The sequence below is a fragment of the Cheilinus undulatus genome, linkage group 3 (assembly GCF_018320785.1).
Source record: "Cheilinus undulatus linkage group 3, ASM1832078v1, whole genome shotgun sequence".
NCBI classification, from domain to species: domain Eukaryota; kingdom Metazoa; phylum Chordata; class Actinopteri; order Labriformes; family Labridae; genus Cheilinus; species Cheilinus undulatus.
Window position 1 is genome coordinate 42,377,104 of NC_054867.1, and position 21,412 is coordinate 42,398,515.

Here is a 21,412-nt window from a genome sequence, read left to right on the forward strand (position 1 = left end):
TCATTTTCAGTGAGCTCTCCACATTTTACCATTTTGATCAGGAATGAGGAATTTCAAACTGAATTCACCCAAATTTGAGCCGGCTCACTGGGCTTCTCTGAGAAGTCAGAAATTAATCAAGCATAACATTCAACCACTAAAACTCATTTTTCTGTTCAGGAATGCAAGTAAATAACTATCATTTGACATATTAATCAAGTAATAATAATGTACTTTAATGTTTTTTCAGTTTTTTCGTAAACCAGTAAATTTGAAAATTCATGGATAACAATAATAATTATATTTTAGCATTAAAAATATAATTTGGGTTAAAGAGCTTCTACATTTTGGTATATTAACCATTGCAGAAACATAAAAAATGATTTTGGTACTTACCAATGCTGTTAATTTAGGGCAGCTGTGGCATAAACCTTACTTTGGTTAGGGTTAGGGTGGTCTAATAAATTTGTTAAGCACTGTATATTGTAAAGCTTTAAGCGGAAACACTTGTTCCTGGTTAGAGAATGGCTGGACCAGTCAGCCTCATTTAAGGAGAAAGAACTGCGGGCGTGGTTTAGTTGAACTGCAAGCCTGTAAACAATGGCAGCCAGCAAAGAAATTAGTATGGATACAGCTATAATATTTGTTTGATCAGAACTGGACAACATTTCTTTAAGAAAAGAAGAGCAAAGAACCTCTCTGAAAGCTTGACTTGGTGGAAACATGCTTTTTCTCTTCTCCCGATCAGCTTCAACAAGAGTTTAATTTACCAATGGGTTCCACTGGTACGGAACGACGATATCAGCTGCCTTTTGAGCTCACGTCATGTAGTTTATTCCCTGGGGTGGTCCTACTATGTCGTATATTTTGTTGCTCTGATTGGCCCATGATGAATATGACAGAACATTAGTCAAATCACCCCTTCAAAATTTTTTGAAAGGTTGTGCCCTTCCCAAACATCATGTATGAGGTGTTATACCCAGATGGATGTGAAATATACCCCATACTATGGATGAAGAAGTCTGTCTCATGTAAAGCCTACCACCCATCAATTTCTGATTGTGTTTGTGGAATACTTTCTTTGTTGTATGGGTGTTTCTTTAGGGGGCTTTTAATTTGTGAGTTATATTTTCATTGTGTAACCTTTGACATTCTGGCAATGCCACTTTTAGATTTGTGATACTCTTCTCAGTTGGTTGTGTTTGATGATAAGGAAAGACACATGTAGGTCCCTATCTTTTTTTCCATGCAAAAAATCTGAGATGTTTGGAAAAAGCCAAAGGCAATTTTACATTAGGCAGGATTGTCTCAAACTCTGGCAGAGCAGGATTGACATTAGGAAGATCCTTCTGTGAGTGTGCACACTTGTGTATATGGACACAGTCTGACACGTAGTTGTTTTGCAACAGTCACCAGTTGATGAGTGACTCAGCTCATCAACTGGTTGACATCAGTTTGTGTTCTGTGCAGAGTCTATCCTGCTACTATCGTTGCTTTTGATATTAGAGCTCCTACTACCACATCAACCATGAAGTTTAAAGGATTAAATGGTATGTTTTGCATGGGTACAATAGTCTCTGAAGAAACAGGAGACATGAGAATTTACTCACTGATGAGTGCCCTGTACTTGAGCATGTCCATCTTGTGGACTGTGCTTGAGTATACATAAATACTGTCCGAGACCACCTCTTTAAGCGGACTCAGACACAGTGTCTGAGTCCAGTGTTTACACTGATCAAATGGCCCGGACCTTGGGGCCAAGTTTACTCCCATCCCAGGACCCTGATGTGTAAGCCCACTAAGCGACAGACCAGCTACTAGAGAGAGATAGATTGAACACATTATTTGTCACCACACTTAAGGTCTTAACACACTGGGTCTGTTATTTTCTGATGCGTTTTTTCGGATCCGTAATCTGAAAAAATGTTATGCACTTGGACCTTACACACTAGGTCCGATGCGTTTTAATTTGCCTTCACTGCGAAAATTCGTAGAATGCCGGAAATTGTTTCGTACTGCAAGCCTGTGTCTCTGTCTCTCCTTTAAAATCCTGCTTGATCCATCCTGACAGGGAGCTTCCTTCAGCACACGCTCATGCGTTATAGCGCTGAGCCAAGTTGGCGAGATGGAGAGTAACTTTTTAATTCAGCTTCTGTTGTGACCTGTGAGTAGGCTACAATCTGCACTACACTGGCAAACTACGGTGTTTGCAGTGAGGTTTTGGTGCGAGAGAGCGAGAGAGAGGGAGGGGTTGGGCGGGGGGGAGTGAGCATCATCAATCACCTGTTATATTTCCATGGTTGATATCCACATAATATATAAGCAAACTTTGGTGTTTAAAGTGAGGTTTGGTGAGGGGAGAGAGAGGAGGGGTCCATCCGGGGTAAGCAAGCCAGGAGGAAGTAGCATGCACTGTTTTGAATCATCAATCACTCATTTAAATGACTTGGACTGATGTGAAATTTCTCATAAAATTGAATCTGTTCCAAAAAAAAAATATGACTTTCGGTTTCTGTGTGCAAACATGATTATACCAACATGAGCTCAATTTTCTTTTTTAATGTGCAAAAAATTTGGACGAAATAAACAGACTCAGTGTGCAAAGGCCTTTAATTGTAGTGTTCATTTCTTGTATTTCAGTGATATCACCTCTTGTAGTCAGTTAAACACTCGTGTTATAAACAAGACATTACTCATTCAGCTGCAGATGAGAAGCTTGTTTATTGCAGAGTTGGTCTTTGAGCGACTGTGCTGCTTTGCCAAACAGTCACTCTTCACCCACACTCACATAGAAACCGCTGCTACTCCAGAGGTTGGCATCTGGAGCTGCAGCGAGAGCTGTGTGTTAGTTTTATACTTGATCTGTCATCACTTAGATTAATAGTTTCACAGTCAGGCTCACTGACCAGCTTCCTCAGAGGTTTTACCCATAATGTACCCAACTGTTGACGTCTAAAACCATACAGGCATGCATTCAGACTCGTGTACAAATAGAAAACGGCCCCACGTATACATTCACATACTACGTACAGTGATTCAAAGAGGAGCCTGGCAGCAGAGACACAGATAAGGAGGTTAAGTGTCTGCATGCTGGAGCAAAGTGTCTCATGACACTGACAGTGTGAGCCAGATGGAGAGACTCAGGCAGATATTTTACACCCGGGGAAAATTTGAGCAAATATTCAGAAGCACTGATAGCTAACAGATGATCGTCAGCCTCGGATTATTTACTCCCAGACTGCAGGTTGACATAACTGTCACTCCAATTCTGCAAAGTTTCCATCTTCATTAGTGAAATAAAATGTGTCAGAATGCTTTGCATGGTTTGCATGTTCACAAAAATTGGCTTTTACAGTCACAACAACAGCCACTGTATCTCTTTGACTCTGCTTTCCTCACACAACATAATATTATGTGTATGGCCCAATAACGAGAAATGCTTTTAAAGGTTTTGTTTTTTTAATCTTTTTATCACATAACCCTACAACTAACATATAGAAACAGCAGCGTGAGATACAGTGCAGTGATAAAGTATTTGCCCCCTTTCTGATTCCGGATTTTTTCACATATTTATCACACTTAAATATTTCGGATCATCAAACCAATTTTAACATCTCACAAAGATGACCCAAATAAAAACAAAATGCAGTTTCTAAATGATTATTTTATTTATTAAGGGAAAAAATCCAAACCTATCTGGCTCTTTGTGAAAAAATAGTAAAAAAATGATTAAAAAAAGCCTTTAAAAAGCATTATTCCTTAGCAGCTGGATAATTCTTTCTAATGCAGAGCAAGGAATCATTTGAAGTAGTAAAACACTTCAACACAAGTTGAAGCTTTCTTTAGTGTTACAGGCTTCTATAAATGCTTGTGACAGATATTAAAGCTGCATGTTAAAGTAATTAAGAAATTGAAATAGGCTCTAAATTTCTTTCCTCACATTAGATCCTTCATTATTCTAGAAAATTTCAGGACATCCAGCCTCTGAAATCTTAAGAGATCTAGAGAAGTAAGAAATGATATAAAAAGGATGCTGTGTCAGTCAATGAAATGTCTATATCGTATCCAAGATGCTCAATGAAGTTGCAGTTTCCAACACTGTGCTGACAGATTTTGCCTTTATGTTGCAGTATCAGTGCTTTTATTTCCCATAAAGTATGCCAGTCATGTTTAAATAATCTGACTATAATCCTTAAGTATCCTAATGAATAGAGATACCTTGTTTGTGGAACAACACAGGTGGTTTTTGATTCCACTTTCTTTCAGATGTGCAGTTTTTCTTTGTTGCGATCGCTTGCTTAGAAAGTCCATCTGCACTGGAGTTAGAGCTTTCCAGACTGCACAAATGTCAGTGTTTCCATCTTCAGCAGTAAATTCAGTAAACAAAGATAAGATATATCCTGTATCGAGCTTCATCATTCCTGCATGTAAACACCGACAGCCCTTCTTTAGCCAAAGCTGGCAAGATAATTGTTAAATGTAATTGAATGAATTAATGCTGCAACTAAAGTTTGGCAAAGTCTTCAGTCTGGCAGCCCTCAATCACTGGAACTCTCCCCCAGGAGATATCTGCAGTGCTTCATCCTTGAACATGTTCAGAAAACCAATATCTCAACTCAGCCTATGGACTTGGTTGATTTGTTTTGTCTTTTATGTGTTTTAATTTAAAGCACCATTGAGCCCAATGAAGGTCATTGATCAAGTGATTATCATTATTATAATAATTATGATAATGTACAAGCAGAAATGAGTGTGAGGCAGCTTTATTACCTGCACAGCAGCTGCTAATATAAACATCATCAACACCCCATGCTTCCTCCCTGGGAAATTATCCTCAGTATTACCTGCTGCATTCACACACATGGAAATTTAGAAATTTGCGAGGGAACTTGGGCTGAAACAAATCCAGAAAGTCAGGGTGAAAAATTGAGCTGTAACTGTTCGCACTTCCAGCTCACCAGAGACATCTTTGTAAATCTTCAGGAGCTTTGTGCTTGTGTGAGGAAGCTATAAAAACGGCTGAGGACAAACCATCACAGAATAATCATAATACCCCTCTGATTTACAGAGGTTTTTTAAGTACATTTAGGTCTTTGTTTTGGGTAATGGCCCACAGTTGTACAGGTCCTCCTGCCTTTAATCACCATAGGCAGCTATGTCTTACAAAGGGGGTAAAACCCAACAACAGGCTCTCACAGTACAATTCAAGCAGCTGAACATAGCTCTCCAAATGAGATGAATCTATGTCAGTGAAATCCACTGTTGCAAGTGGTGAATGGTGGTGGTGAAAGTCCAGTGCCCTTGTATTTTTATTAGTTTTTTTTTTTTTTTAATTTTCCACCGCCATGCTTTAGTCGCTGAAACTCAGTGACTCATCTGCCCTCTCTGTTTTGAGTTCAGTCCGTCACTTTTCCCATTTTCCTTTTATTTTATTTTATTAATCTAATTTGTATTTCTCTGTGTGAAATCTCTGAAACCAAAATGTTTTCTGCTTGCTCCTGTCTTCTGTCAAGAATGATTTCCTGCTCAGCAATCGCACTGACTACATGTCGTTATTTCATTTTGTTATTATTTAAAGGGATCTTTGAGGATCAGAGAAGATAATGTTGTTGGCTCTACTTATTAGTGTCCTAAAAAGTGATTGTTCTTATTTTAATCAGACATGTATTGATGAGTTTTAAAACTTTCTCTGAGGAACAAGACATTTATGTTAATTTTGGTGATGTTCCAAGGCAAAAAATTTTACATCAATTCAGCACAAATTTAGGTTGAGTTTGGTCAACTAGTCTAAAATCAAGAAAATGTTCAGGAAGCACTATTTATTTTATACTGGACCACTGCAGCAGTAGGTAAACAGTGTGAAGTTGGTTTATAAAATGTGGTTGATGTTATCAGGCTAACATCCACATTCCTGTGCTAAACTACATCCTGACACAGCCTATACAACAATATCCCCATTTTTAGGGGTGAGTATTGGCAAGAACCTCACAATACGATACGCATCACGATACTTGTGTCACGATACGATAGTATCACGATATATCAGGATATCACAATATTGTGATATATTGCGATATTCTACACAGTTAACCGAGAAAAATATAGAGATGATATATATGTAAATTACACAATATGTTGGTGGTCTTCCCGCTATGTTTCACTGCAGCATGACAGAGCTTGCAAACAGAATTTCCTTTCTTTATCTCGCTGTTTGTGCTCACACAAACATGTGAGCAAGTGGTATTTTACTAACAACTCAGCTAAAATATGAATTTTTATTTTTTACCAAAAAATCGATATTAAGAGTTGAAGTATCGATATTGTATTGGATGTCAAAGTATCACGATATATTGCCGTATCGATATTTTTTCACAGCTCTGCCCATTTTCTAGATCAAAATAGTTCTAAAGCATGCTGCTCTTATAGGATGTTACTGATAGTATTAGTTAACCGTTGTTTACATTAAGGTTAAAGAGAATTATGGTAGCATGGCAGTAGCCATTAAGCACTGCTGTAGTGGCTACTAGTGGCCGATGGTTGCGTTGCAGTTTAGACAGATTATTTGGCTGAAACTATGGCTTGGAGCAGAAAATAATTAGTTTGAAAGACTGACTACTTAGGGATCCAACTTCAACCATTCAGCCAGCTAATCTCAGCATTTGATTACATGACAGCTTGAGATTCGGGGTCACATTGGGTTTCATCGTTGTTGACGCCATAGTGGGAGCTCTGTGCGCTGTGCTCCCCTGCTGGCTCCTCTGATCCCGTTCTCACCTCTGCCACTACCTGCAAAGCCGACTCAAATTGGGGATCACTTTGGCCCCCATGCCTTGGTGATATTCACAGTGAAGGCGACATGCCACAGAGGTGTAAATATCACGCCTTTAAATGGTACTGTGAATGAGCCTTCTGACTGGCTCTTCATTAGCACCATTCCTAATCTTTGTAGCCCACTTTATCTACTACAGGAGTAAATGTATAACAGTATGTAGTGACAGTGCAGAGAGAGGATGAGGTGGAAAATTCCCCCCACTCTATCAATGCTTCCTAAGAGCTGGATAATATTGGATATGTCGTATCTCTGGTTTTACGTCTCAGTCAGAGGACAGATAATAGATAGCAGTGTCCTCCTCTTGTACAGGAATGTGCTACCTAAATATGTGACCACCCTCCTCTTCCCTCTGTCCATGTTGCCGTTCCTCACTGTCTAATCATCATATCTCATGTTGCATTAAGCCCTTGTGAAACAACAGAGATACTTTGTCATGGATGCAGCATCTCTGTAACTGAATACAAGTGCTTCTTGTTAGCTTAGATGAGCGTGTGGCTGCATCGAACATGTGTTTCAATTTACGCCATGCGAGCTTTTCTTGATTTATGCTACTTTTCACTCACACTTTACGATGTCACCATCTCCAGAAATGGAAAATGAAACCATGTGGCAAATGCCAGCATGAGGATGTTCCAAACGGCAATTTAGAGAAAGCATTTCAGCAAAAGTAATTGAATTATGGTGACATGCTGTTCGGTTCACTGCTGCTATTTTAAGGGCTTGTCTGGCAGGGGGAGTAATGATTATTGGCTGTTTCTATTATCAGCTAAATGCTGTTATTATAAAATGAAATCAATAAAGTAATGGAATTAAAATGTGAGTGAGGGTGAGGGGTCCTTTCTGTGACAGATGTGGGCAGGAGTCACATCTGGTTGGTGTATCGTACCAAACGGAGCTAATGGGGTGAGAGGGTGAGGGTCTGAGGCTGGCAGATGTCAGCAGAGGCCACTCCTGCTATTGACATAGCTGCCATCTCTGGTCTTCTTTTCATCCGTCAGCCGGAATTGACCGAGGATCCCCGCCGCTTTGTAATCTGACCCAGATGATGGATCTCCTGCAGACACTCGCACCAACACACATGCACAGAGCGGAAACACTTGAACAAACACGCTCTCTTTTTGGATGCACACATTAGCGCTTAGCTCTGGTGCTGCTGTCATCTGCCATTTGGATCCATATCAGTTGCCTCTCCAAATATGCCCTCATATTATTTTACTCGACCTCAGTCGGCAGAAGAGATTTGGTCCCCGGCTGCAAATGGGATCCTGACATGCAACAGTCATGTTGGATTAAATCTGCAAACCAAGGAAGACCTTTTACAGCCTCTGTATGAAATGTTGACACCACCCAGCCATTTCTCCCATGATTTATGAACGATGTAACACGTTATCATCACATTCTTTTAGCATCAACCTCCCATGAAATCGCATCAGATTATGTAATGTGTGCAGAACATTTTTAAGGTATTAAAGTGCTCCCATCCTTGCGTTGAACATGTGTTTCGATTTACAGCATGTGAGCTTTTCTTGATTTATCCTACCTGGCACTCACACTCTCCAGTTTTATAGCAATGCCGTCTACCACTGTGCAGTAAGTCAAACACACCTCGAGTATTTCAAGTGACCCAGGTCAGCTGCTATTGTGTCTCATATCCTTCAGTTTATAGCTGAACTCTGCAGTCTGTGCATTAAAGAAGAAAGGAGAGAGTAGGAGGGATGCAGTGGTGGCGGTCTCATGACTTGTCACATTCCAGTGGAGGTCTCTGCAGGGGTCTTCTGGTCCCAGAATGAGGGATTAGAGAAAGACACGGGGAGGCCTTCAGAGGTGAGACATGATCCTGACCACAGATAGCACCTCTGGGGGCAATGCCAGCAGTTTCATGTCCTCTGATGGTGGTCTGCTGACAGTCTTTAGGCAGAGTTTGTGTCTTTGAAAGTCATCAATGTTCAGTGAGACAATAGTCATCAACAGTGGTACCAATCTGTGTTTTAATTATGATTCTCATTTAAGCTGCAAAAATAACACTCAGAATCAGATTTGGCTTCACTGACATAATATACTGACTTACACAAAGACTCTGACTTGCATATGAATAGGTAAAAGACAACATTCTTGGTGCCAGGAGTACCCTTTACTGTTTACAGTCTGGTAAGGCAATGCAAATGGACAATACACATGATGTATACAAAGTGGCTCAATAGCCATCTTTTTCAAGAGTACACTGAATTTGCATTGCAGTAGGATTTGGTTGTAAGTAGGGATGAAACAGTTGTAGCTTTTAATGATGACCACGATAAAATTCCTGCACTGATTGTCATACAGCCATGGACGAAAGTATTGGCACCCCTGGAATTTTTCCAGAAAATACACCATTTCTCCCAGAAATTGTTGCAATTACAAATGTTTTTGGTGCACACATGTTTATTTCCTATATGTGCATTGGAACAACACAGAAAACAGAAGACAAAAAAGCCAAAATTGACATAATTTTACACAAAACTCTAAAATGGACCGGACAAAATTATTGTCTCCCTTTTCAAACTGTGGGTAAATCATTTTATTTCAAGTATTTGATGCTCATTTCAACTCACCTGTGGCAAGTAACAGGTGCTGGAAAATTCCAGGGGTGCCAATACTTTTGTACATGACTGTACCAATCAAATTTTAACTATCAGTAAAATCATTTTTAATTAAAGTGCTTATTAGTGTAGTTCCTAGATGTTTAATTTCCCATCAATCAATCATAAAATACAGTTGCATTTAGCCGACTTGTCCAAAATTGAACAAATGCATTTCATCAACCGAATTCATACTACAGTAGTAAAACAAAGTCACATCATAGCATGCTAAGTTAGTTTGCAGAATGTGGCTAGTGTTAGCAGTGCTAGCCAGACTTCAATCCTTTTGCAGGTTAACATCCACATTTCTGTGCCCAGCATAGTCGTGAAAGGCTTTGGTTATCTGTAAGTATAACCTCACACAGCCTCTGGACAACTTTGTCCCCATTCTCTAGATCAAAAGAGTGTTAAACTGTACTGCTTCTGTGAGAGTCTCTCTGTGCTCTAGCAGTTAGTTGTTTTTAACATCAGAGTTAAGAGCTGTTTGGCAGTGAGACAGTCATTTAGAGTAACTACATTGGCTACTTCATTACAAGTGTGTTTGACTAGGATTTTAAGACTGAACTGATAAAAAATGCCATCCATCCATCTATTTTCTATACCGCTTATCCCCCGGGGATGCTGTCGCCTATCCCAGCTGTCATTGGGTGAGAGGCGGGGTACACCCTGGACTGGTCGCCGGTTAATCGCAGGGCTGAGAGACAGACAACCAGGCACACTCACACCTACGGCCAATTTCGAGTCACCAGTCAACCTAATGAGCATGTCATTGGTAGTGGGAGGAAGCCGGAGTACTCGGAGAGAACCCATGCATGCACAGGAAGAACATGCAAACTCCACACAGAAAGGCAAACCAGCCAACCAGGAACCTTCTTGCTGTTAGACAACAGCGCTAACCCCTGCACCGCCATGCGGCCCGATAAAAAATATCACCTTTAAAAACTGACTTGTAATTCTGGTGCTGACAACAAAGGGATCTGAATTTAACTGTTTAGCCAGTTTGCTGCATGCATCTCTTACTCTAGTATCACAGAAAATACTGTCCAGACAGCTTACCACACAGGTTTGTTGACTGAGGTGCGTTGGAAAATTAAGTCCATGAAAGACATTATGAAATTGGAAAAAAGACAAGGAGACTTTCTGTCTTTCCTCAAGTCTTTCTCTGCCTGCACTAGTTGACGGAGCGCAGTATAAACATTGACTATTGACAAGTAATGTGACATGAACGATGTCAATGGACAAAGTCCTAACTGCTGATGCAAGTTTTTCCAGACAGAGAGAGTCACTTGTTGGACACACTCTGATCTGTTTTCATGGTCAAACAAGAGAGAAAACCTGGAACAAGTCTCACCAAAAGAAGTGATGAAAAAGCATCAGCACTGGCTTGTCTTAAACAGGTAGACAAGGAAACCCAAGAGAAAAAGAAGTACTAGTCATGTGACACCATCCCATCCAGTCTGCTAAAACCAAACATGGAGCTGACTGTGCAGTGTGAGCAGCAATGTTTTTTCTGCTTTTTACACACCAGTATAAAAATAATTCATGTTGTTAGAAGAAATACCAGTTTTTTTATTTTGTACATTTCTTGGAAAATTTGACTTTTTACAAAAAAACATTTTCATTTCAGCTGATGTGTTTTTTTAATTTCAAATGTTTCAATAAATAACCATAAATTGTTAATCTGTGCATGTTCCTTTCAGTTATTTTTTTTAAAATTCTACAATATTTACAGAGGTTGGGGGTGGAATAATCGTTCATTAATTGTAATTGAGGTCAAAAGTTCAATCTTGATTTTGTTTTTTTGTTTTTTTGCCATAATCGCCTAGCCCTACTGTTAAATGACAGTATGACATAACATAACTACCAAGCATACAACGCTCTCAGATATGCTGCGCTTTGAGTCTCTGACATCAGCTTTATCCAGCTGGGCAAGAGGCAAGAGGTCTTTCTATTTGTGTGTCTGACATCATGTCAGTTATCCATTTTAGAAAAGAAGGTGAGGAAGACAACTTACAGTCTCCTTGGATGAGTCCCTTGGTGATTGTCATCCTCAGTGCCAGTTATATTTGAACAGGTGTGGAGAGACCTTCAGTTAACTGTGAGCAGCTGAGGACTGACAGTGAAGCATCTGGCTTAAAAAGTCTTTTCCAGGCTGTGTAATACCAGTCAGATATCTTGACCAGAATCCAGTAAGCACAGGGTAGAACCAGAAGGTGTGAGAGACTGTGTGATAATCTGCATCTGCAAGACTGAAGAGTCAAATCTGTGCAGCCTTTATTTAAGAGTAATGCAGCCTTGCTTTAGTGATGCTGTATTATTTACAAACTGATGGTTCTGAATCTGCCTAATTGAAAATTCTTGGGAAGAAAAAAATTAAGTAAGAAAAAAGCCCAGATTTACTCTGACTTGATTTGCACAGCAAGCAGGGCTTAATTTAACAAACACAAAAGTGCAACATGTGAAACACATCAGCTCTGAGCAGGAAAAAGTGATGGCTGGAAGTACTTAGAAAGATGACAATAACATGGTTATCACATAAATATTACTTTGATGCCTAAAACACAAGGAAAAACCAGAGGAGACAGGTAATAGGCAGTCTTCAGAGCCCATGTGTAAGCATCTGTTAGCAAATGAAAAGACTGACCTGCAAATAACCAAACTGGTGACTGAAAATAAGCCCCTATGAAGTTTTGAGGAAAGAGGAGGCATTTGTGAGTTGATGGTGTTACCACAGACTAGCGACAGCTCTCTATGGAGTCAGATGTTACTGTGATCAATTTTGTCTCAAAGCAACTTAAAACCCTTTTGAATTTCACTTTGTGACACTGTATGATGTCCATGGGACTTTTACTGTGAAGGGTGAAAACACAAGTGCTGTACTTCCAGCTTGTCCCTACCTGAGCCTGTGCACACTCTCTCCAAATCTGTCTCATTACCTGTATTTATCAGCCTAAGCCTGATATAAATCAGACATTTTTTAAGATTATTTTTGGGCTTTTTGCCTGCTTTGGAAAGGACAGCCAAAGAGAGATAGGAAATATGGGGAAGAGAGTGGGGAACGACATGCCAAACATGTGCTGAGACTGGGAATCAATCCCACTATCAAGGACTATAGCCTTTGCTTATGGACGCCTGCTCTACCAACTGAGCTACACTGGCACTCTTAAACAGCACAAAAGCATATATTACAAATTTGGCCTATTTATTGTTTACAATCCAAAGAGTAGTGAGGATGAGGAGCAGACGTGCAGATATTACTGTGCACTGAACATGCAGAGTTTTTTGGAGAGCATCAGTCTGTTAAGAGACGGCTATAGTCTGCACTGCTATTCACTCCATGGTAAACAGATTAGCATTGGAACAGTCAATCAGTTGAAGTTTTTGCTTATTTTTCCTCCACCTGTGCCTGATTAGGGGCCATACTCCTCCATCCTCACTTCCCCTTCACTGTAATATCTCACTGTGTGGTCGCAGAAGAGAGCTAGCTGGCCATGCCACTTTGAACAGCTTTTCTCCCTCATTACATCAAAAGCAAATAGTTATACTAATAGTGTTTTGTAAACCATATGAAGTGTAGTTTTTATAGAAAATAAATTTTAGTTGACCAAAACTGGGCAATGGGTCTCTAGCTGTAACTGCAGCAGGAAATTATATGTAAGTTATCACATCACAAACAGAAATAACCCTCAAAAATCTAGGGTAGAATACTTATGAGCTACTGTATGTCTAACGGGACGTCCTCTTGAGCTTGACTCAGCCAGAGCTTGAAGGCGCTGGCAGGAGTCCTGGTCAAACCTGGCTCTGGAGTGGGTAATTCTGGCACAACCTTAGCAACTTCCAAGGTGCATGTAGGATGAAGAAAATCTTGAAGGAAACAGAAATCTCCCGCAGCACTTGTAATTTAGAGAATAACTTTATTAGATTGACACATTTCGGCGTGTAGCCTTCATCAGGGTCATCAAGAAACACATTGCAGACATCATTTAAATAAGGTAGTATGAAATCAGGAAAAAGTTCAAAAAGATACAAAATTGCATAAATGTAACCAATCAGATACATCCACATATACCAGCTAATAGGGTTAAAGCACAAATGGGTTGGTTAAATGGTTATGTGGTTTATGACCAAAAGACACCGCCAAAGAGGCACAGGGAGTGTCTAATAGAAAACTGACACCAAATTTGAATGAGATAAAAAGGCTATGTTGGGCTGGTCTCGGGTTCAGTCAGAGAATCTAACCTCTACTGATGAAGAGTATACAGCAATAGCTGAACAACGTTAGGACTGTCTCATTCATACTAAATTTCAACATACCTTGCTTGGATAAATAATCTTTGAAGGATGATATCCCTAAATCTTGCAGTTGTTGCATACAAGAGTTGATTGGGTTGCAGGTTCGATCCCCAGCCTGCAGTCACATGTCGTTGTGTCCCAGGCCAGGACAATTAACCCCAGTTTGCTCCCACTGCTTTTCTGGTGGTGTGTAATGGGTATAGATATGTATAAATGGGATTAGCTAAAACTGATAGCCAATTTTGTTGTAACCTCTGCCATTAGTGTATGAATGTGGAGGAAATGGAGTGGAAAGGTGGAAATGGGTCGGTGTGACCTGTGGTGTAAAAGTGCTCTGAGTGATCAGACGACTAGCAAAAGTGCTCTAAGAGTTCAAGTCCATTTACCAAACCTTTCTCCCAAGGATATGTCATTGGGTAGGACAGTGACGTCTTGCTGATGGTCAGTAGGGATACCTGGCTTTAATCCAGCTTAGATCTGATGAGGAAAGAGTGCAGAACAGATTTTTTTTGCAGACACAGTCCACTAATAAAGTTTTTCAAAAGTTATTACTTTATTTTCTTAAGAGTAAATATGTTGCACATCTGCCAGCTAACTTTTTCTTCTCATTCTGGACATTTCTCTGAGAAGATTTCTACTCCATCCTCTGTTCTGGTGTATATGACCGAGTGAAATGTATTTTCCTGAATAAATCTTTAAAGTTTTTGATCCATCTTTGGAAAATTAGTTCTGTTGAGTCCATGTGTGCCAGTGCATTTAGTGCCTCTATTCATACTGTAACACAAAAACTGTTGTAGGAGATACTGTATGAACATATTTTGGGAACTGAATATGCAATCAAAATAAATCCCAACATAAAGTCTGATAATAGTTAACATATGTTTGAGATTTCCAGTTTGTGATCAATTTTCCTCAGTTTTAAAGTCTGTGTTGGATTCATGTTGCTGCTTTATTAAGTCAAGGAATCAGTCTTGTCATAAATTATAAATAACCACTCTAAAGTGTCTGGATTTGTCTTAACACTCACAGGGTTTTATCTTGATGTTAACAGACGGTTTCTGCTTTAGCTCCAGTTTTGATCCATCTGACACAACTGTTTTTGAATTTCATCTGCAGCTTCCAATTTTCTTTGTCTATGAACTAATCCTCTCCATCCTCTGGCTCTCCATCAGACTCAGCAGGTGATCAGAGGCTACAGGGAAAGTTTCTCAAACATGCTGGCTAGTTTTCAGTGCAAGGTCAGTACTTGTTGAAGAAGAGGAAAAAGTGAGCATGTGTTTGATTCGAAGCACCTCAGAACGGCAGATCCTCTTGTCTGATTGTAATCATCATCGCTTCCATTTTGTGCCACTCCAGCTCTGTAATTTACTCGGAGATGTTGCTGCTGAAAGATGTGTCCAGAGCAGATGAGGATGGAGAGATAAGCAAAGGCGAGGACGAGGACAGCCAGGTGAGACCATAGAAGACATTGTGCAGAGGCCAAAGCTCTCTCTCTAATTTCATACCTGCAGACAGGTGCTTGGCAGGGCTGAACATGCACATGAGAGGAGGCGGGCAGAGGGTGGGAACGAGGAAGACCTTCAGAGGGGATCAAAGAAGGTCACGCTATTCCTCCCTCCTTCACGCTCTCCCTCCTCCACTGATCTGGAAACGATAGATTTCATTCCTGCTTTCGCTGCTGAAGAAGGGAAGTGGTGTCGGATTACAGGGCGGGGTGTAAGGATGTGATGTGGAACTAAGACCAAAATGTAGGACTTTTACATACTTTTAAAAAAAATGTAATAGTAGTAGGTGAGACAAGTGAATAAACCACCAGGTGACCTCTCTGTTAGTATTTATAAGCTGCATTGTAACTAGTAACAGAATTTCTCTTTAAGATTTTAACTATCTGCTTTGCATAAACTTCAAAGGAAATTCATATGCTTACAAATGTTATTCATAATCATGCCATTCATGAAAAGAAATTTGGTAATATCATATATAATGGAACTCTGTGCCATTATTCAAATGAAGTCCAAATGTGAGCTCAGTAGTTTTTATCTTTACAAGCCAAAAGGAAATCTTACATATTCTACACTGAAATGTAGAATCTGAACATAGTAGTCATTATTTTCAGTATCTAAAATGCTCTGGTTTCATTTTTAGTCCACTTGTAGTCTGAGATGTATTGACCAATCACATGTCAGTAGACCTTGTTGTAAACAGGCGTAAAACAGTTTGTGTGGAACACGCTGAACAGGTGGAACTTTATCTGTGCTAATGACGAACCACCTCTCATCAGTGGTATTCTAGCAATGAATTATCTGTCCCTGTAAACACATATCTGCATAAAAGTGCAACTAACAACTTAGTATGCGTCAAAACACTTGAGCCGCAAATCTGCTTGAATCCGTGTTGTTAACAGATTTGCTCTCCACCTAAAACAGTCAAAAGATTGTGCTGATATGTGACCTCCATTCATTTACTTTATGCAAAGTTGCATCAGGGTGTTGTCAAACAAACTTTTTTCTCTCAACTGAGAGTCAACACACTGAAATGTGCTCTTTTTGGCATCCTACTTCAGAAGTTTCTGCAACTAAACCTGCTGTGGCTACATTCTACTGCTTATTTAAAAATAAACAGCACTACTCTGGGATGTCGTGGACAAAGATATCACAGCCTGTTGTAAATGTTAATGCCACATGGAAAAGGACATCTTGCCTGGAAGTTGTTAAATGCTAACCCTTAGCTTCACTAGAATTACTGAGAAATACGGATCTGTTTCTACAGTCCGTCAAATGATGATAGTAGAGATTGCTGATGGGTGCCATGGCTCCTGAGAAAGCAATGTTTAACGGTCCTTTAGTTTAGCCAGGATACTTAAGCCTACTCATGCACATGCACTCACATGGATCACATTAAAATCTGTCCTTTTAGAATAATAAAATAATTTTAACTAATGATTGATTCAATCTGCCACTCTCTCTTTCTCTCTGTTTCTCTCTCACTCACTCACTCATTCACCCACAAAAACAGTAAAATCAGTGCTAACACCAGAGTTCAGAAACAATTATGCGGAGATGCACTTAATCTGAGCTCTGACAGAAGTGTATTTAGTCTTTTTTTTTGTTTGGCAGAAAATAGACAGCTTAGTATTTTGCTGATACACAAAATAAGGTTTATATAATTTACCCTCATTAATTTAGTCTGTAGAGATTAGCAGATTGGCAGGTGTTGGCAGATTGACTGAATGAGCAAACAAGGTAAAATTATACCTGCTTAACATTGGCATGTAATTGTTGTTATTGTCTGCATGTTTGCATGCTAAAATTAGCTCAAAGCCCATCTTTTGATAAGAACACCATTGTTTTCAACACAGAGACAATAATAGGAACTGGGTATATTCATGGCCATCAAACTATAATTCCCCACAACCACAAATGTGTGCAAGAGAAAGAATAAAAGTGGGAGTTTTGCTGGTACAACCCTTCAGTGAATTCACTGTTGTGTTGCATTATGTTAAAACCAGGGCTGGAGACCAAAATATACCTTTAGCTTAGCTGTAGCTTTTTGTGTGTCTCCACTTTTTAAGTAGTTTTTCAAATCAAAAGTTTTACTTTTTCTAAAGTATACTTTTGGTTAAGTATTGCATTTCACTACATTTTAGATAGCATCAGTGGAAAATAAAATTAAAATTACATGACAAAAAGCAATGCAACTGTGGCCAGAACACACAGGGAGGCTTAGGAAGGGAGACTAACCTTGGGCTAACCCCCCTTGCTTCAAGTCGTCAGCAGACATGGGGATTCTGGCTGGAATCTTCTGGAGTCTGAATAGTTATTTTATTTGTACACACAGGGTTCACCCTGTGCTCATACAACTATTTTTAACTTATTTCTATACTCTGATGCTGCTCAGATGCCTGGTGTCAACAACAAAACTCATACACTTCTTAGACTGAATTCTTAGACTGGAGCTTTTTACGCCTCTGGTTTCATAATTTTCTTCAGTAATTTTTAAGATAATTTTCTGTGGCAGGTTGCTGCCAAAGAACAGTTGGTTTTTTTTTAGACTTGGGATGTGATTTTACAGTACTTTCAGAACTCAAGTACTCGTTAGTCATAATTACGGTAAAATGGCAGCCCTCCAAGCTTTATGGTGTACTGCTAATCAGCACTGATGAGCAAATCCAGCTCTGAATGAAATATCAAGACATGATCATGTGACTGAGGGTTTAAAAGAGTATATAAAGAAGACATTCATGCAGAGCTCTGTGGTATGATTGAGATGATTCAAACTTCATTCAAAGTTGTCAAAACCTCCTGAGATCATAAACACACAACCTTGAGACAAAATATAAGGGTTTTATTGTGTTTTCCTGTAAGAATTTGGGATTATATACGTATATGTATTTATCAAATTCTGAGACCATTTATCATAAAAACGTTGTGTTGTTGCATTATGAGCACCCCCTTTTATCCAGAGGTTTATCTATTGTACAGATTTGGCATTTGATTGGCATTTGTCCATTGCTCACAAGAGTTGAGTTATACTTTGGGTTTTCTTCAGAAGCTCCAAGTTTATGAGCAAGTTTCCTTTACCTTTTTAAGGTATGTTTTCTCCATCATGTTTTCTTGACTATTTCCAATTCTTCCAGTCATCTTGCAGTACTATGTTGCCCTTCACTGTAACAATAGACATCCTATTTCAAGGCTTTATGATATTCAATTTATACAAACGCCTCTGTGTACCCATAAGTCCCATCTGTGGACTCCTTATAGAGCTGCTGGAGGATGTGTATTTACGACTTCAGTCTCTTTATGATTCCTCTACTGTAAAGGAATAACAGCCTGGCAAGTGGAGGTGTAGCCCCCGGCCATTATTTACTGTGGTGTTGTACCTCGGAGACACACAGCCTCGGTACGGGGCAGGAGGCTTGCGGGAATTAAATTACACCCGAAATTTAGTGATCCTTCAAAAGAATGGGCTCCCTTGTTGGATAGGTTTACCTACACTTTGGAGATGGAGTTCCCCCTTTGGAAAGAGGAGTAAATTGCAAAAATAGGTCGGAGGGAGCAAGTGAAAAATCCCAAATTGAGTGTCGGGGTTGTTTTGCGGCTGACATGTTGGCTCCTGCATTTGTGGGGCTCAGAAAGACCCCGCTGAAGGTTCGGCTGATGTCTAATTACCTGTTGAGATGTGGTTTGGATTGAAGCAGCTCTTATGACAGTTTGTCTTTCTTCTTGATGAGGAAATTATAGTCTACACTCGAGCTCGCATTCCCTTGATTTTGCATCTCGAGGTCTTCACCTGCTTCATCACTTCAGTGTAAGTTTGAATTATGCGGTGCGAGAAATTCCCCTCATCATCATCTGAAGTGAAGCAGGATTTATTTTCTCTGCTGCCTGGGGAGGTTGAAGGTTTTTGAACTTGGAATTCACACGAGATGTGTTTTGATTGCATTTGATAAAAACACCCTGCAATAAAAATAGATCACAAACGCAGACTTTGAAACTTCTGACTGCAGAGATAATCATATTTCATCCTGAGCAGGGTGTTTCTGTGCTGATGTTTTGTGCAGGAGGAGTGACATTTAAAGTTGTTTTCAGTGTGTTCAGAGGGCAGATTCAGGGCAGGGGGATTATCGGGCTGCCCCTCGATAACACACAGGTGGCTGATCTGTGGGCTTAGGGTCTGACGCTGTCCCTCAATCCACCACTTCCTCCTATACACACAGCTACACAAACACAATTCCTGCACAGGGAGCTGCAATATCATGCCAGAGCTCAGGTTTCGACCTGGGCGCTCAGCTCCGGGTTGTGCAGAGTTATAGGATGGGGATGAAATAGATAGTCAATGTAATATTCTGCCAGTTCGTGCAGAGGTGAGGGGTTATTGATGGGGGCTTTTGTGTTTGAGCGACTGCCTCAGGATCCCCATATGATTTACAGTTTAACGGCTGATGACATAAAAACGCCATCATGGAAGGAAAAGTGTTGAAAAAGAAGAATTTTATAGCACAAACAAACTAAACCATCACTCTCTCCACCGCATTCTTAAGTGACGACAATTCATCTTCGATTTCACACCACAGTTTTCCCGTTTAAGACCCCCATAAAGTGCCTGAGTGGGCTCAAACACTCCATGGTTGCTGTTGCTGTTGCAGAAGGGGGGAAAGAGTTGACATTTATGGATGAGGTCCTCCACCGTCTCCACTATCAGGTTTTTAAGAGTTGTTACAAGCGTGGAGCCCCTCTGCGTGCAGCGTTAAGGGTCCGAGCATGAGGGACCTGAGCTGACAGCAGCTGGGGTGGCTGCACTGTATTCATGAAGGCTTTGTAAACCCTGGCTGTGATGTGCACATCCATCACAGCCCGGCGGCATGCTGGGATTCAGGACGGGGGTGCATTCGTTAAACTGACACGGCCAGGGGGACCGGAGGAGGGAGGGAGGGGGAGGTCAGGATTAGGGGAGAGGGCCGAGCGAGGCTGGGGTCAAGATTAGGGTGTTAGAGCAGAGTGGACGGTGGAGACGAGGCGAGGAAGGGAGGCTTTAAGATAAGGAGATTTCGGTGGGGTTTTAAGGGGATAAGGCTCCATGGCAGCAGTCTAGCCGCTGGAGAAAATCTCACTTGTTCTTTTACAAGTCTTTGCATTATTACAAGAGGATTAAAGGAACAAGGGTTTATGTGAGTGATGCAGGGGGCCAGCTTTAGGAATTTCATTAACAAAACCGCATTCAAAGGGAGACCAAAATGAGGTAAACACTTCAGGGGCTTTGAGTTACTCAGCAATCACTGCTAACATTGTTTTAAATGATCAATTAAACTAAGTGCTGCTTAGCTGCACCTGATTACCATGTAATATACATTTTAGATATAAATATCTGGCTATTGGATCTCCTTTATTGTTTCTATTGATTACATCTGATACTAGATTTGGTTAACAGCGAGTACTTCTTGATTTTTGAAACTGCTGCTTGATATAATCTATGCATGAATAGCGAGATTTAATAGTTACTTTTTAGAACTTTATTTACTTTGGATTTGTGCCCTCATTAGTGTTGATTGTGCTTTAACAACAGAAGTCAATGGTATAAAGGAAAGGCTTACACTTTTCAACAGGCAACACAACTTAATGGGTTCAAACCATATTTTACAGGATGAAGTATCTAATTTTTTGAATTAAAGACTTAAAAATGTTTTTAGAAGGGTTCTTTTGCCATGCCTCTCTAAAAGGCAAAAATGTAAGCATTCTATTAAACTCAATAACAACCTAGAAATTAAAACTAGGGCTGCATTCATGCATCAGTTCAGTATCAGTATTGGTAAAAAATGCCCTGTTGACCGACACCGGCACATCAGCAAATAATGGGGCATCAGCAGATGTCTGCAGCAGATTTTTAGCAGTTGTATAGTATGAATTTAATGTTTGCAACAAGTACATCTGATTTAGAGAAGGTTTTTTTTTTTTAATCCGGAAGAAGATGCAAGCTGTTGGACAAACTCTGATTTGTGTTTTGTCTCACCTGAAAAAATCTGCCAACATTTTGGGAATTTTACACTTAAAGAAGTAATTTGAAAAAATAAAAAGATTATTAGCAGTTGGCTAAAATGTTGTTTTAAACGTTTGTATCGGCCCTGATTTTCACAATCCGTGCGTCTTTAATAAAAATGCTTCATCACAGACACACTCGTGTATTAACTTTCCTT